We start from the raw sequence: 15,027 nt of genomic DNA on the forward strand, positions 1-15,027 counted from the left end.
AAAAACTGCTATAGTGGAGAGATATCTTGAGACACCTTCCTACACACATACACGCACACACACTATAATAACACTGGCAGTATTTATAATTTCCTATATTGTTGAGAAACGGATCTTGACAGGAAGCAGAGAGCTCTCCAGATGGTTAGCCACGGAGACCAAGATAGAGTTCAGAATAGTTTGCAAGAACATGTAGAATTGTGGCAAGTACAGAGGCACTACAGTTTCTAAAAAAAGAGCCAAAGGAATAGATTACTTCACCAAAAAGGAGAAGCAAACATTCTGTACCATTACTACCTGAATGTGAAAGAAGGCCCCTAGGACTTAGATCATAAGCACAGGAGAGGAAGAGTGGAGGATGATAAGCCTGGATATTAATTTAAAGAGATGGAGAAATGACTTTGGTTTACCTGGATATTCTTAGACTAAGTTTTCTGCAATGAATAAAAATGGAGCTCAAGAGCTAGGTTCAGTTCAATTACTGAAACTTTAAAAGTTCCAAATTTGATCTACAATTTTTTGAAGTATTACTAAAATATGCTCAGTGAGTGTAAAGCAGGATGTATGAGAGAAGGCTTCTCCACAGCAAAGAGAACCCTAATAACGAGGGGAGTTTGACTGAACTGAACGGGTGGCTGGGCAGAGCCCAGGTGGAGGGGAAAAGCCCTGATTCTGGAAGTAGTGTGCTCATGGGTCATCCCAAAAAAGCCAGCAAGGCTCAGGGATTGTAACAGAAGCCACATTAAGGAATTCAGTATTTGTGTTGTTTTTCCTGGAAAATGGATATTCACTGTCTTAGCCTACTTGGGTTGCTGTAACAGAATACTGCAGACTGGATGTCTTAGAAACAAATGCCATTTATTTCTCAGAGTTCTGGAGGCTGGGAAGTCTAAGATCAAGTCACCTGCGGAATGGGTGTCCGATGAGGGCTTGCTTCCAGGTTCATCGATGGTCATCTTCTCATTGTGTTCTCCCATGGAGGAAGGAGGGAGGGAATTCTCTGGGTTTCTTTTGTAAGGAGCCTAATCACATTCATGAGGGCTCCACCCTTATGACCTAATCATTTCCCAAAAGTCTCACCTCCAAATAAAATCACATTGGGGATTAGGCTTCAGTTTATGAATGGGGAGAGGGCACACAATTCCATCTGTAGCATTCACCGATTGTATTCAAATGGATCAGAGGTATGACTGGATTTTAATTTTAAGGAACTAATGCTGGCTATTCTGTGAAGAATGGACTGAAGGTTTAGGGGTGTGGGGATATGACAGCTCTTTGCTTCTTGAAAAATGGGCTAAACAGAGAGAATAAAAGTCATAGAGGGACCAATTGACTGGTTATTTCTGTATTCTAGATGTCAGGTGATTGTGTTTGGATATTTCTGGATTAAAGATAAGAAAGCTCCAATGCCACAGTGATTTTTAGAAATGAAGATTAAATCTCTTTGCTTCTGGTGGAGAGAAAGAACCTTAACAACTTTCAGGTGTTTGACCTGCTAGGACTAGTAGAGTTCCCATTCTCTTCCACTCATCCTTTGAACTCTCTGCAGAATTGTGTGAAGTCATTCACACATCTTCAGTTCATAAGAGCAACATGTTAGAATGTGCAATATTCTCATTTCTATTGCATAAGGAGTCACCTCTTTCTGTAATTATGTATATGAAGTTAGTGCAGTAATATAGAAAATTTTACATGTATCTGCTATAAAGTATAGATGTTTAGCTGAAATCTTATAATGGAGGAATTATTATTATTTTTTTAAACCAAGACAGATTTTCTTTGGATAATTTAGCATCAGAATTTTGAACTGAATTTGAACTCAGTGGTGTATGAGTTAGTTTCCCCTTGGTTATATGCAACTACATCTTTCCCCCAAGAAAAACAATTTGAAAGCCTTGGAAGAAAGCTCAAAAAGCCTCTTAATATATCAAATAACCCTTACAAAACAATTCTTTGATGTTAAGTGTGAAAGTATCAGAAATAGAGAGATTAAATTTCCTATGGGACTTTTCTACATGAATGGAAAAAGTGTTTCGCAAAACACCTTTTGGGTTTTGCTTATTCCCAAACGTGTTTTAAAAGGAAAACATGCATTTAACAAATCCAAGAGCAGCTGAATTTTTACATCCTTTACTCAGACATATTGTGTTACTTAACTTCTTTTCCAGCTCCTTTAGTTTCTTTTGATATATATTTTTGATTTTCTAAATTTTGTCAAGTTGGTTTTAGTTTTTGATGGATATTTTCAAATGAAAGCAACAGAATGTCCAGAAGTAATCGGCAGCAAAGACACTACTTTAAAGAATTTCTGAATTTAGGGTATAATATGCTCTTTCTGTTTACAAGCACGTCTTCCTTACTAAACATGACTCTCATTCAATGAAGTCAAAGTTAGCCCTGAAACTAGGATAATCAAAATTAGTTAACTAGGAGTAAAGTCAATCTGCATAAAATGCACCATGGAAATACCTTTCTTAAAGGATCACTGTTGTTTTCCTGAATTTTACCATTATTCAATGACTTTTTTCTGAATTTTTGTATTGCTTCCTATGATTCATTTTCCTTTTCTTTTTTTCATCTTTTTTTCTTTTTTTAATTGTCTCCTGAGGATATTTTTTCCACTGCTTTTGAGGGAGAGTGAAAGGGAGAGAAGAGAGAGAAACACTGATTGGTTGCCTCCCGCAAGCGCCCTGGGGATGGATCCTCATCCAAGGTATGTGCTCTTGGCAGGAATTGAACCAGGGACCCTTCAGTCCGTAGGCCGATGCTCTAGCCATTGAGACAAACCAGCCAGGGCTGATTCACTTTCCTTTTAAAGAAAATAAGTGTTCATGAAGAATGAAACCAACACTTATTGAATAATGAACTGAACTAAGCACTTTACATATATTACATTAATATTCTTTTTGAGCTGGTGAAATAAGAATTAATTTTCCTTTTTTACAGATTAACAAGCAAAGGGTGAATGCTCATACTAAGAAAATAGTGGAACTGAGCTTTAAATTTTGACTCTCCACTCTTAAATTTATTGCTCTTTGTAAATTTCTGCTTTTATTTTTTTCTCCTGTCACTTAAAGATGGATTTTCCTAAGGATCTCTACTTGGCTTTCTTGTAGCTATGGTTTCTCCCTCTGCAATGGCATCCAATCCTAAGCTTTCACTTAATACCTCTGCATAGATGATTCCTATGCGTCTGTGCTCTTTCCATCATCACCAATATGTCAGGTTCTAATTGAATTTAAACTCAATTTTACAAAAAATTACTTAAGTATATAGATCACTTTTGTCTGGCATACGATTAATAGCGGATACAAATATTATTATAGCAGATGTGCTAAAGTCTTGATTTCACATTTTTATATGGGTATGTTTTATTTTCAGAGCTTAATACAGAAAAATATCCTGAGATGAAAGTGTTCTGGGTTTATGTTTTCATTTTAAAACTTGCCCCCTTATACTGCATATATACATGCATGCTTATAAAGCCTATTTTGACCTTTTTCATTGAAACAGAACCTGACAGAGCATCTTTTCTATGACATGTGAGATTCTTTGGCAAGAGTACAACTGGACTTTCTCAGCTTGCTGGATCTCCAATGAGACCAGCAGGAGAGAAAACAGGTTGGCAATTCATTTTCCCAGTTACCATGCCTCTCTTTCAATGTTTCAAGTGCGTTGTCCCTTGTAAAATCTTATACTGAACTTTCATTATATTCAGCTCCTCTGCTGTATGAGATTCTCACACATTAGAAAGATGCAATTATAAAAAAATATGTTTCCATTATGGATGGTAATAAAATATTACATTATGGTTATATGAGCACTCAAATCTCAACTAGTGATAATAGAAACCATTACACACCATGTGGTAAGCTTCACACATAACCATCCATGAAGCTAATCCTAAACCTTTGGGTAATTTGGCCAAATTTCTCTAATTATCCTCAAGGTTATATCATTGTTAACTGTACTTATTAATGTAATAGTTTCTTACATAAAATTTAATAGCACAATAAATACTTATTTTAAAACCATCATGAACACTTTTGAGCTTTTAATAGAAGTCATTGATATACAGAACACTGAAAGTCATTTCCCTTTTAGTGGTCTAAATATTTAAATTATTTTAAAGTAGTAGTTTATTTAAAGCTGTTAGTTATCTTTGTTTAATGATTAACTTTTAATTTTAAAATCATTTTAAATGTATAATGAAATTGCGATGATAGTACAGAGAGGTCTTGTATATTCCATGCTCAGTTTCCTCTATTATTAATATCCTACAAATGTGGCACATTGTCACAGTTAATGGAGCTATATTTATGTGTTCTTATTAAGTAAATCCTAAGGTCCTGCAGCTTTGTGTTGTTTTTGCTGTTTTTTTTTTGCACTTTCTTACTTTTTGGCCCTAAAGATGCTTTAGGCTCATTCTGTGTATTTCCCGCCCCAGCTCTAGAATCAACCATTTATCAAGGGAGCCCTAGTTCCATTTAATGGAGAATGATATTGGACACCAAGAATCTGTTCTCAGTGACACTGGGGGCCTCTCAGCTGAAAGGGCAAGAACATACATGTGTGTAAGCATATGCATATATCTATACATGTTTCTACATGTAATCATCTATATTAAGCGAAACAAGACTGCATTCTCAAGTTGCCATTTCTAACCAATTGCCACGTGCATCATTTCAGCCTCTTTACCTTACCTACCTGTAGCCTCCCACTCTAATGGTGAGAATCCTGCCTTGCACCAACTGCCGTTACTTACTAAACATTTTGATTCTAGTATTCGTGAACTGTGGTTTCGGAGTGTTAAGTTAACCTGTTGGGAAATGCTATCAGCTAGAGTAGTGCTTAGCTTACCTAAATTTCCCTTTGGATTTAGTCTTCAGAAATTCCATTCATTTCCCAAAGTCATTTAAATCAGCATCTTTTACTCTGTCTCCTGCAACAAAGTCATCTCAATAGAGTGACAGTGTCACATGCTGCCTACCATCTTGGGATCCCCCCGATTTCCTAAATAATTATTTTTTTAGTTTGCACACATTAAGATTTACTCTTGGAGCGATACATGTCTATAGGTTTTAACAAATACATGATATCTCATATCCATACAGAACAGTGTCATACAGATAGTTTCACTTTCTTAAAATATTTTCTCTACTTTGTATATTAACACCAGACCCTCACCAACCAAAGTTCCTGGTAATCACTGATCTGTTACTATTTTCTGTGGTTTTATGTTTTTCAGAATGTGATATAAATAAAATCATTTAGTATGTAGCTTTTTCAGACTGGCTTTTTTTCCCCTTCACACAGAAACATGCATTTAAAACTTATCTATGTTGTTGCCTAGTTTTATAATTCAATTCTTTGTATCACTAGGTACTTAATTACATGGATGTACCATACTTTGTTTATCCACTCACTTGTTGAAGAACATTTAATTGTTTCCTGTTTTTGATAATTATGAATAATTTTCATAAAAGTGGCTATAAACTTTTACATGTATATTTCTGTATTACATAAAATTTCAGTCAGCCCAGAAGCGTGATTGCTGGTTCATGTAAGACTGTGTAGTTTTATAAGAAATTGCCAAGATTTCTTCCAATGTGACTATAGCGTTTTGCATTTCTACCGGCAATAAATGAGAATTTATGTTGCTCTGCATCTTTTCCAGTAATCGATATTGCTGCATTTCTGGATTTTGGCCATCCTAATAGATGTGTAGTAGTATCTCATTGTTTTAATTTACATTTACCTCATAACAAATAATGTTGTGCATATATTAATATGCTTACTTGCTATTTGTATATTTTCTTTGGTAAGGTCTCCATTCAATCTTTTACCCATTTTTAAACTGAGTTGTTTGTTTTTCTATAGTTGAATTTTAATATTTAAAATTTTAAACTAAAAGAAGTAAGGTGTCCTTGAAGATTATATTTTGAAATAGTTTATCACACTTCTTTGCTCTCCAAATATATTTTAGCTATTCTTTAAATCACATTTCTCTTGACTGTATCTTGTAATAGAAACCTTAATTTTAACTGGTCGGAATTGAACTGGTACTTGTAAGCCTCCTTTGGAGCTATGTGGGGTCATGTTACTGCCCATGGAATGTAACTGGAAGTGTTGTGTGACCCCTAGAAAGCACCCTTTCATTCTTCCCGTTGGCTGGAATGTGCATATATAACCTGCACAGCCATCTAGGCCCTTCAGATAGGGCTAAGAATGGCATAATAGAAATATAAGAGAGCCTGACTCACAGTGGACTTATACAGCATTCTGAGCAACTGCCTGCCTTCAGATGTTTACATGAGAAGAGTACATTTCTACCTTGTTTACATCACTCTTCTTTTAGGTCCCTGTTACATGCAGCAAACTTCATTCTAACTGAAACGGCATCTGCCCTAGGGTCTGTAGGTTTGGTTAATTGTGCCTTCTACGCGTCCTCTTAGCACGCTGTACTTTTCCTGTTGCAATACTTTCCATGTTTTATGGAAATTTCTCATTTCACTGTTTTGCTCCTCACTAGGATGTAAGTTCTATGAAGACAGAAATCGTACTTGTCATTTTTTATTCTCAGATCCTACAATGCTTAGCAAATGGTTAATATTTTATAAATTTTTATTGGATGAATCCAAGACTTACTAGATGACCATCAGATAATTAGAACTTTCACGTGAACATCCACAATTATCTTTCTTATATGTTCTGTCTTCTCCATTATTTAGAGTCTCAAGGGAAGAGACTATTATTTATGGCACAAATAGCAACATAGATTTTCAATAAATACTTGATGATACTACCACACAACTAAATCAAATCAATGAAAATGTATAAAAAGTAGTATGCGATGTAACCCTAAGAGGAAAAACTACAAGTACAAATACACGTTTCTTTTTTTTCTCTTTTAACCAGTAATAATAGCTTTATTTGCACTAATGAATATTTCTTCCAGAAAAGATTTAATAAAATATGAAAAATGGGTATCATACAAGATGCTTTATATGACTAACATTGGTCTTATCCCCAAACAATAGCTTAGAAATGGAAGTATTAAATTTATACTTCTTATTTTAAAAAAATGGAACACTTCACAGATTTGCATTCATCCTTTTACTGGGGCCATGGTACTTTCTCTCTCTTCTTCCAGTCCCAGTGTATGTGCTGCCAAAATGAGCACCACATTTCATTTTTCTCTATAGCAGTTGAGGATACAAAGCAAATAAGATCCTGGGGCTCAGAGAGATGACACCAGGGAGAAAAATTCAGCAAAATCAGCATGGCTCTGGACTGTGCATGTTTCAGGCAGGGAGGACAGGGCTATAAGCATGGAATCTCTGGAAAACGCTGGACTGACTGGAAGCAGTTTTTAGCACACAAAGGATAGGAGCCTTTTTGTGAAGTGGACAAAAATAAGAAAGGCAAGTCCTGAAGAAAGTTGGTTGTTTATGGTCGGTTAGTTATCACTGCTCCTACTGCAGTTCTATTTAACAATTGTTTCAAATATCTCACAACTCATTACAACACTGTTTACTACGAGAGCTCAATTCATGGTATTTCTATTCTTTTTGGCTTCAAGCTTTGAAAATGACTCATAACACTTAAGGTTGTATTTATTTATTTTTTTGCTATATTTTATGGCCTTTGAACACATTAAATCTATGTTCCTATTAGGTGAAATGCCTGCTTCTCTCTTGTTTCACCCAAATCTGTAACAAGATCATCAATAACTGAGCACCAATAACTTGTCAAAATAGAGTCTTAAGGATCTTAAGATAATTAAATGTCAGTGAATTTAATCTTCTGTGACCTTTGATTCCCAGGTAAACTCTGCTTTGCCAAGCTGCTGAGCTTTCAGTATACCTTTTCCACATGAAGAATAGTCACCACTCTCCTAGAAATATTGACTGAATTATTACTCTTGGTCATTTGATAGTTCTAAATGCTTTGAATACGTATTGATACATTGAGTCATAACAACCCCAGGACTTGGGTATTATTATTATTAATGTTTTAGAGGGAAAGCTGAGCCATGGTAAAGGTAAATTACTTGTTGATTATATTCAGCTAGTTATTGTTAGAAGATGCAGACCACTCGATTAGTGGTCTGCATCTAAGGCAGTGTGACTCTTAACCACCGCACTGTGCTGCCTTTCTGGTGTCTTCAGACATGCAGGTTGCTGTTTTATATATCTATCTTGAGTTGCTAGTTATTTTCTGAAATTATACTTGGAGATTGATATCTGTTTATAGCTTATCAGAAAATTTTTCTGGGGAAATTTTTTATGCTTTGATCGCCCAATCCTACATAGTTATTTCCCAAATCCTTCAAGATGGTGCTTCTGCTAGAACTTTACAGTTTGTATATCAAGGGTATAAAGGCCAAAAGAAATTTCACTATGAGATGGTGTTTCCAATTCTGATTCAAGGTGCTTGATGGGGCTGCTATTCACAATTACTATTGTGATGATTTTAGTGATAACAATGAACACCATCAGGAGAGCAGTATCTAACTGCAGCCTGGAATGCAGTGAGGTAGGTCAGAGGATGTCAGCACTAAGATAATATGTAAGAATGAACTGGTCAATGGGAGTTAGAGAGGTAAAGAGTAGAAAGATAAAAATAGGAGTATCTTTTATCTTAGAGAAGATGAATTGTTACATAGGAACTAAAGGCCTGAAGTTGATGGGGAAGGAAAGTCCTGGCAAATGGATGAGCAGGAAAGAATTATGGACAAGAAAGGGTCTAGAAGAGTATGTATTGAATTACAAGAGGTTTGGAGATATTATATGAAATGTCTAAAGTAGAAAGTGTAGAGTTTAGGCACACTATTTGTTTTGGGCAAGTAAATGGTGAATTGCAAACACATTTCTAAGACTTGTTAAAGCACTAATATCAAACATTTAATCATAGTGCACACAAAAATATCAAGATTCTTACAGAGCATTTTCTAGCAATGGGGGATGGAAGGATATATAGTCAAAAGTTGCTGAGAATCCATTAAAGTCAAGTTCTTCATCTAGTGTTTCAAAGAATCTGGCTATCCAACTATCCCAAACTATAGATTTGTCTTGGATTCTTTAAAACTGAAATGTTTGTGACATTCCAGTCTATTGAAGACCTGAGCAAATCATAAGTTTAACTTATGCCTCTCTAGAACTGTGGAAAACAAGGTATCTTAGAAGTACTGCTGAGGTTGCTGGATATCCCAAGTGGCATCTGTCTTCCATATAAAAAAGTTGTATCCTAGCTGTGTGAAATCAATAAGGATGCACAGTAATTCACTTCCTTCCTCAGTACCATACCCTTATCTAATTTTAAACTCTACCTTGGGTCCAAGTTATGTTATGCTGAATTATCCCAATACATTTGTTTTCATAAATTCAGTTTCATTTTCCATAAACATTTACATTACCCCCTGAAATGAAACACTCAGGAATTTTTTTCCCTGACTCAAATCCAAAATGTTGTCAGCAATTAAAATCTTTTCCTACATAGCCTCATTTATTTTACTGAATCTATAATTTATTTCATCTTACTATGTACTATCTTAGATGTGCTTTTCTACCTGACCACTCCTGCTGTTCCCTTGCCTGGAATCTTGTCACAACTCCCTTCCCCAGTTTGGTCCTCTGAAACCTTACTTATTTTTAAGGCTTAGTCCAAATCTGTCTCTTTCATAAAGTCTTTCTTGACTATTCCATGTTAGAAAGTAAAACAATGAGCAGTAACACTATTAATAAAATGTCTGATTATATTCAAGTTGAAATAGTATTCTAGAAAGAGGTAGATCCACTTCTAAAAATCCAAGGGGAAAAATGTGTGTGCATTCACATGCTCATCCACATCATAAAAGCAAAACAAACAAACAAACATTAGAAAGGCCATTTGAAACCAATCATTAGATAAAAAAGTAAATATCAGACTTTAATTTTTGTATAGTTTTGACAGTTGACAGTATTACATCTTGTTCACATTTAGAAGGGAATCAATTGGTATTTTATTATCATCAAAGAAAGACTATAGAGACAACGAACAAAGTAGACTCTGCTATCAAACCTTGTGGTGTGTTTGTGTGTGTTTTAAGGAAAAAACAAACATAACTGGACTATGAAGCACTAAAAATCCCCAAGATCAAAATCAATCCTGAGTGGTAACCTGGGTGGAGGCAGGAAGGAAACAAAAAAATGAAGAGTCCTAAAAGAGAAAAAAAAAAATCTCTAACATGCATATTTAAGAATGCCTGGAGAACTGCAGCCCTGTAGCTTCTCTCATTCCTATCAACAGGGCTGTATAGTCAATAAATCATGTAGCTGCATATCTACACTGCCTCATTTATTCCTAAGACATTGCTGCAAGCAGGAAACAACACACTGGGAAAAGATAGAAGCTCACAGTGCTTGTATTTTGAGTTGGCCTGGAAATACAAAAACCAAGGTAGCCGGCGGCTTAGTTTGGTCTTCTTGCCCTTGTCAGGACTGCCCATAGTGGGATGTAGAACAGGAATTCAACACCAGACCTCATTGATCTCACTTGCCTCTGATCCCCTATAGTAATTAACATGCTATCATCCAAATTAGCAGTTAATTATATTCTCTCGTTAATTATTTATTTATTTTTTTTACTCTTTCAATGGTATTGGAGATCCTTGAGGGCAGAGACTATTCTGCAGAACTATTTGTTACCTCAGTGTTTAACATAAAGCTGAACACAAAGAAAGTGCACCATATGCTAACTGATCCACACACTGCAGAAGTCCATTGCATTTAAGAATGTATTTTACTAAAACATGATTTTAAAAATTTATCTTTATTGTTGAAAGTATTACAGATGTCCCCTTTAATAGTTCCATTATCGGTAATTCAGTTCTTATTTGAGACAGTTAAGATTTCACTAGATAAAAATAACATTAATTGTGCACTTATTACATGTGGAGCGTTTTCACATATGTTATTAACTTAATTATCACAACTAGCGCCAGATTATGCAGCAGACCATCTGTGCCATTGCCCAGAGCTCCATTCTGATAGGCACTAAAAATCTAAGAGCTCTGAAATATCACTGGAAGACAAAGCAATTTTATTTATTAAAAGTCTTGTAAGGTCTACTTCTCGAATGACTCAAGAACCAGCAACCCAATCTTCATCTGGTAGTTTGTCAGAAATACAGAATCTCAGGTGCAGGTGCCGTCCAGATCTGCTGACCCAGGACTTGTTAGTACATTCACTAGACACCAAGGTCCACACGGAATTCTGCAAACCAGTTTTGGGCTTAGCATGTGGCGAGTCTAGCAAACATCAGTGCTTTAACTTAGCCAAGCAAAGCACGCGAGTTTAGGGCTGGAACTAGTTGGCTCATAATATACCAGAGCCTGAGCATTACTACTGATGCTAGCAACTTGACTTTCAAGTCAGAATGAGCACAGATTCTATTCTACATACAATTCAAAACAAATGTTTTAGAAATGGGGGTATTGAAGAGCACCTTTGTTCAATGCATTAAGCATGCTGGCCTTCTCGAGCTCTTCCAAGTCACCCAGTTTACCTGGGACTTTGCACTTGCTGCTCCCTCTTCATGGAGCACATTTCTCCCAGGTCTATTGTTGGCTGGCTCTGTCTTGTCACTTACGTCACCTCTTTAGAGAGGTTGTTCTTAATCACACTCATTAAAATAGCCTTGTAATGTCTGTTCCTCTACCCTACTGATAGGTTTATCACTTTAAGTTTTTCTTTTCCCTCTTCCCTCCCTCCCTCCCTCCCTCCCTCCCTCCCTCCCTCCCTCCCTCCCTTCCTTTCTTCCTTCCTTCCTTCCTTCCTTCCTTCCTTCCTTCCTTCCTTCCTTCCTTCCTTCCTTCCTTCCTTCCTTCCTTCCTTCCCTCCTTCCTTCCTTTGCTCCATGGGAGAAAGGATTTTGTTTTTGTTGTTAGCCGTCACATTCCCTGCTCTGGTTCATGGTAGATGCTCAACAAATAGTTGCCGAGTGAAATGAAAACAATTACTATGGTCAATATGCTAACATATACTACAATAATATATAATGAACTTTCCAATAATCATCATCAACTTCAAGTTCAGCCCAACTTTGCATTAGATTTTTAAGTGTTCCCTTTGAGACACGTGATGTATTTTGTAGTTGTTGTTTTTTTAGAAATATAGTGCATAATGAAAAGAGTTAGAAACCTTCCTCATCTTCTCAGCAACTATTGGTTGAGTCCTTTCAATACACTCAATGGCAAGTGCTGCCCTAAGTCCGCCACATATTGATGTGTGCCTTTGCTTATGGTACTAAACCTATTTAGGACTTCAACTGCCTCATGTCTAAAATGGCATGAAATAATAATGCTTGTGCCTACTTCATGGTTTGTTGAAACTAAAAATTGGGATAATGCCTTGAAAATACTTATCACAGAGTCTGACATATACTAAGAACTCAGTATATTAATATTAGTTTCAGGAAAATTAGACAGTTGGTGCTTGGAAGGGTAAAAATGATCTTTCTAATAGAAATAACATTTGCATTGTGATAACAGTGGTAATATATGATGTTTACAAATAATTCCAAATATTTTTTAAAGTACTTTCATCACATTCTCTTTTATTACTGTGATGTATTTGATTCATTTTATCTTCAGAGAGAAAAACAAATGTGTTTACCAAGTTCCTTTTACTTTTAATCTTTCCCTGTTGCATGCCTGTTTTGGATTACAGTAAAGTAGGATATTTTATATGGCTTAATCTCAACTTTTGTTGCAATTTTTATTAAAACATAATATGCATGATGTAAACAAACCTCAAATGTAAACAGTAGCCCTCCTGGTCTGCAGGAGGTAAGTTCCAAGACCCTAAGGGATGCCTGAAACCATGGGTAGTACTGAACTCTACATAAACTGTGTTTTTTCTTATACATACATACCTATAATACAGTTTAATTTATAAATTTGGTACAGTAGATATTAAAATAATTAATAATACAGTAGAAAAATTATAAATATATACAGTAATAAAAGTTGCGTGAATATGTCTCTCTCTCCCAAATACCTTATTGCACTGTACTCACCCTCCTTGCGAGGATGTGAGATGATACAATACCTACTGGATGAGATGAAGTGAGGTGAATGATGTACGCTCTGTGATGTATCTTTAGGCTATTATTGACCTTCTGATGATAAGGGTTACTTGGAAAAAACACACACTGCAATACTGCAACTGTTAATCTGATAACCAAAAAGGCTCCTAAGTGACTGACAGGCAGGAAGCATATATAGTGTAGAGATAGCTAGAGATGATTCAAGTCCTAGGCAGGATGGAGCAGAACAGAGCAAAATTTCATCACACTACTCAGAACAACATGCAATCTAAAAATTACAAATTGTTTATTTCTGGACTTATCATTTAATATTTTTGGACTGCAGTTGACTGGTTGACTGGATGGTAACTGAAACCACAGAAAGCAAAACTGCTGATAAGGTGTTACTATTGTTGCTCCATTAAATTTTACATATGTAAACATCTGCATAATAAACATCTAGATAATAATATAAAACAGAACTAGATCCTCAGAAGTCATCCTCATTCCACTCCAGTCAACACTGCCCTCTCCCACATATCACCACTAATTGACTTACATTATTGTGCATTGGTTTTACTGTTTTTAAATTTAATATATAGAATAAGTTACACTTTTTCATTTGGCTTTTCTTTCTCTCAACTTTATGCCTGTGAAAGTTATCCAGAGTGCTGTATATAGCAGTATATTGCTCTTTTTAGTTGCTGCACAATGTTTTGTTGCATATCATAATTTACTTTTCCATTTATGGATTCTGATGAGTGTGTCTAGTAATATAACATAATATTTTCAACTTACATTTTACCCATGACTAATAGTGAGGATATTTTCTTATATTTATTGAATGACCCTCTATTTTCTTAGGTCAAGTGCCTGTTCAAATCCTTTGCCTTTTTGTTCTTGATTTTGGGAGTTTGACATATTTTGAATATAAATGTTAGTTTAGTAAATGTGTTGGAAATAACTTCTCCCATTCTGTGTCCTGTATTTTACTTATTAATAGTATGTTGTGATAAACAGAAGTCTTCTCTTAAATGTGGTTCAATTCATAAGTCTTATAATATAAAAACAACCTAGATGGGATTAAAAACTATAAACCAGCCCTGGCAAAGTGTTGCTCAGTTGGTTGGGCATAGTCTAGTGCACTGAAAGTTTCCTGGTTCGATTCCCCATCAGGGCACATGCCAGGGTTACAGGCTCAATCCCTGCTGTGGAGCACGCAGGAGGCAGCTGATGGATGTTTGATTCTCACATTGATGTTTCTTTCTCTCCCTCCCTCTCCCTTTCTCTCTAAAAAACTGATTGTGTTGATACGTATATTAATTGTATATGTTCTAAAGCATTTGATTATAGTGTAGAGAATTTCCAAATGATAAGATTTCAAGGTCCAACTCTGTATGGTTTACAAGAACAACTTTTTCTATATAAAGACTCAGACAAGTTAAATATAAAATAATGAAGAGTAGTATCATACAAACATGAATTATAAAAAAGCTGTAAGTTATATATTAATTTCAAACATATAGTGAACTTCAGAAGGCAGAATATTACCAGAGTAAAAGGAGGTCATTTCATAAATATTACAAGTCAATTCATTAAAGTGACATATCAGTATTACTTGTGTCTGCACTTTTAACAGAGCTTCTTCCTACATACATAAAGAAAAATTGATGAAACAAAAGGAAAAATAGAGAAATTCACAATTATAGCTGGAAAGTTCAGCATTCCTCTTTCAGTGATTGATAGAACAAAGAGAAAATTTAAAAGGCTATAATAATCTTGAATAACATTATTTGTCACTTTGACCTAATCAATATCTATAGAACAATGTCTCAAACAGAAGCAAAATAGCTCTTTGATAAACAAGAAATATTTTTTAAAAGAGATTGAATTCATAAAAATTATATTATCTGAGCACAATGAAATGACAAGAAAAATATTAACAAAAATATGGAAAGT

At 35.3% G+C, this 15,027-nt stretch overlaps 1 non-coding gene across 1 annotated transcript; it reads right to left on the bottom strand.

Annotated features, from left to right (window-relative positions):
• Positions 1-7,078: 7,078 nt before the first annotated feature.
• On the bottom strand, positions 7,079-7,183 carry LOC148092486 (U6 spliceosomal RNA). The gene has a single exon (XR_015715148.1). It is a non-coding gene; the product is annotated as a U6 spliceosomal RNA (small nuclear RNA).
• Between the last annotated feature and the right edge of the window lie 7,844 nt (positions 7,184-15,027).

This window comes from Miniopterus natalensis, chromosome 9 (genome assembly GCF_054644295.1).
Source record: "Miniopterus natalensis isolate mMinNat1 chromosome 9, mMinNat1.hap1, whole genome shotgun sequence".
Taxonomy (NCBI): Eukaryota; Metazoa; Chordata; class Mammalia; order Chiroptera; family Miniopteridae; genus Miniopterus; species Miniopterus natalensis.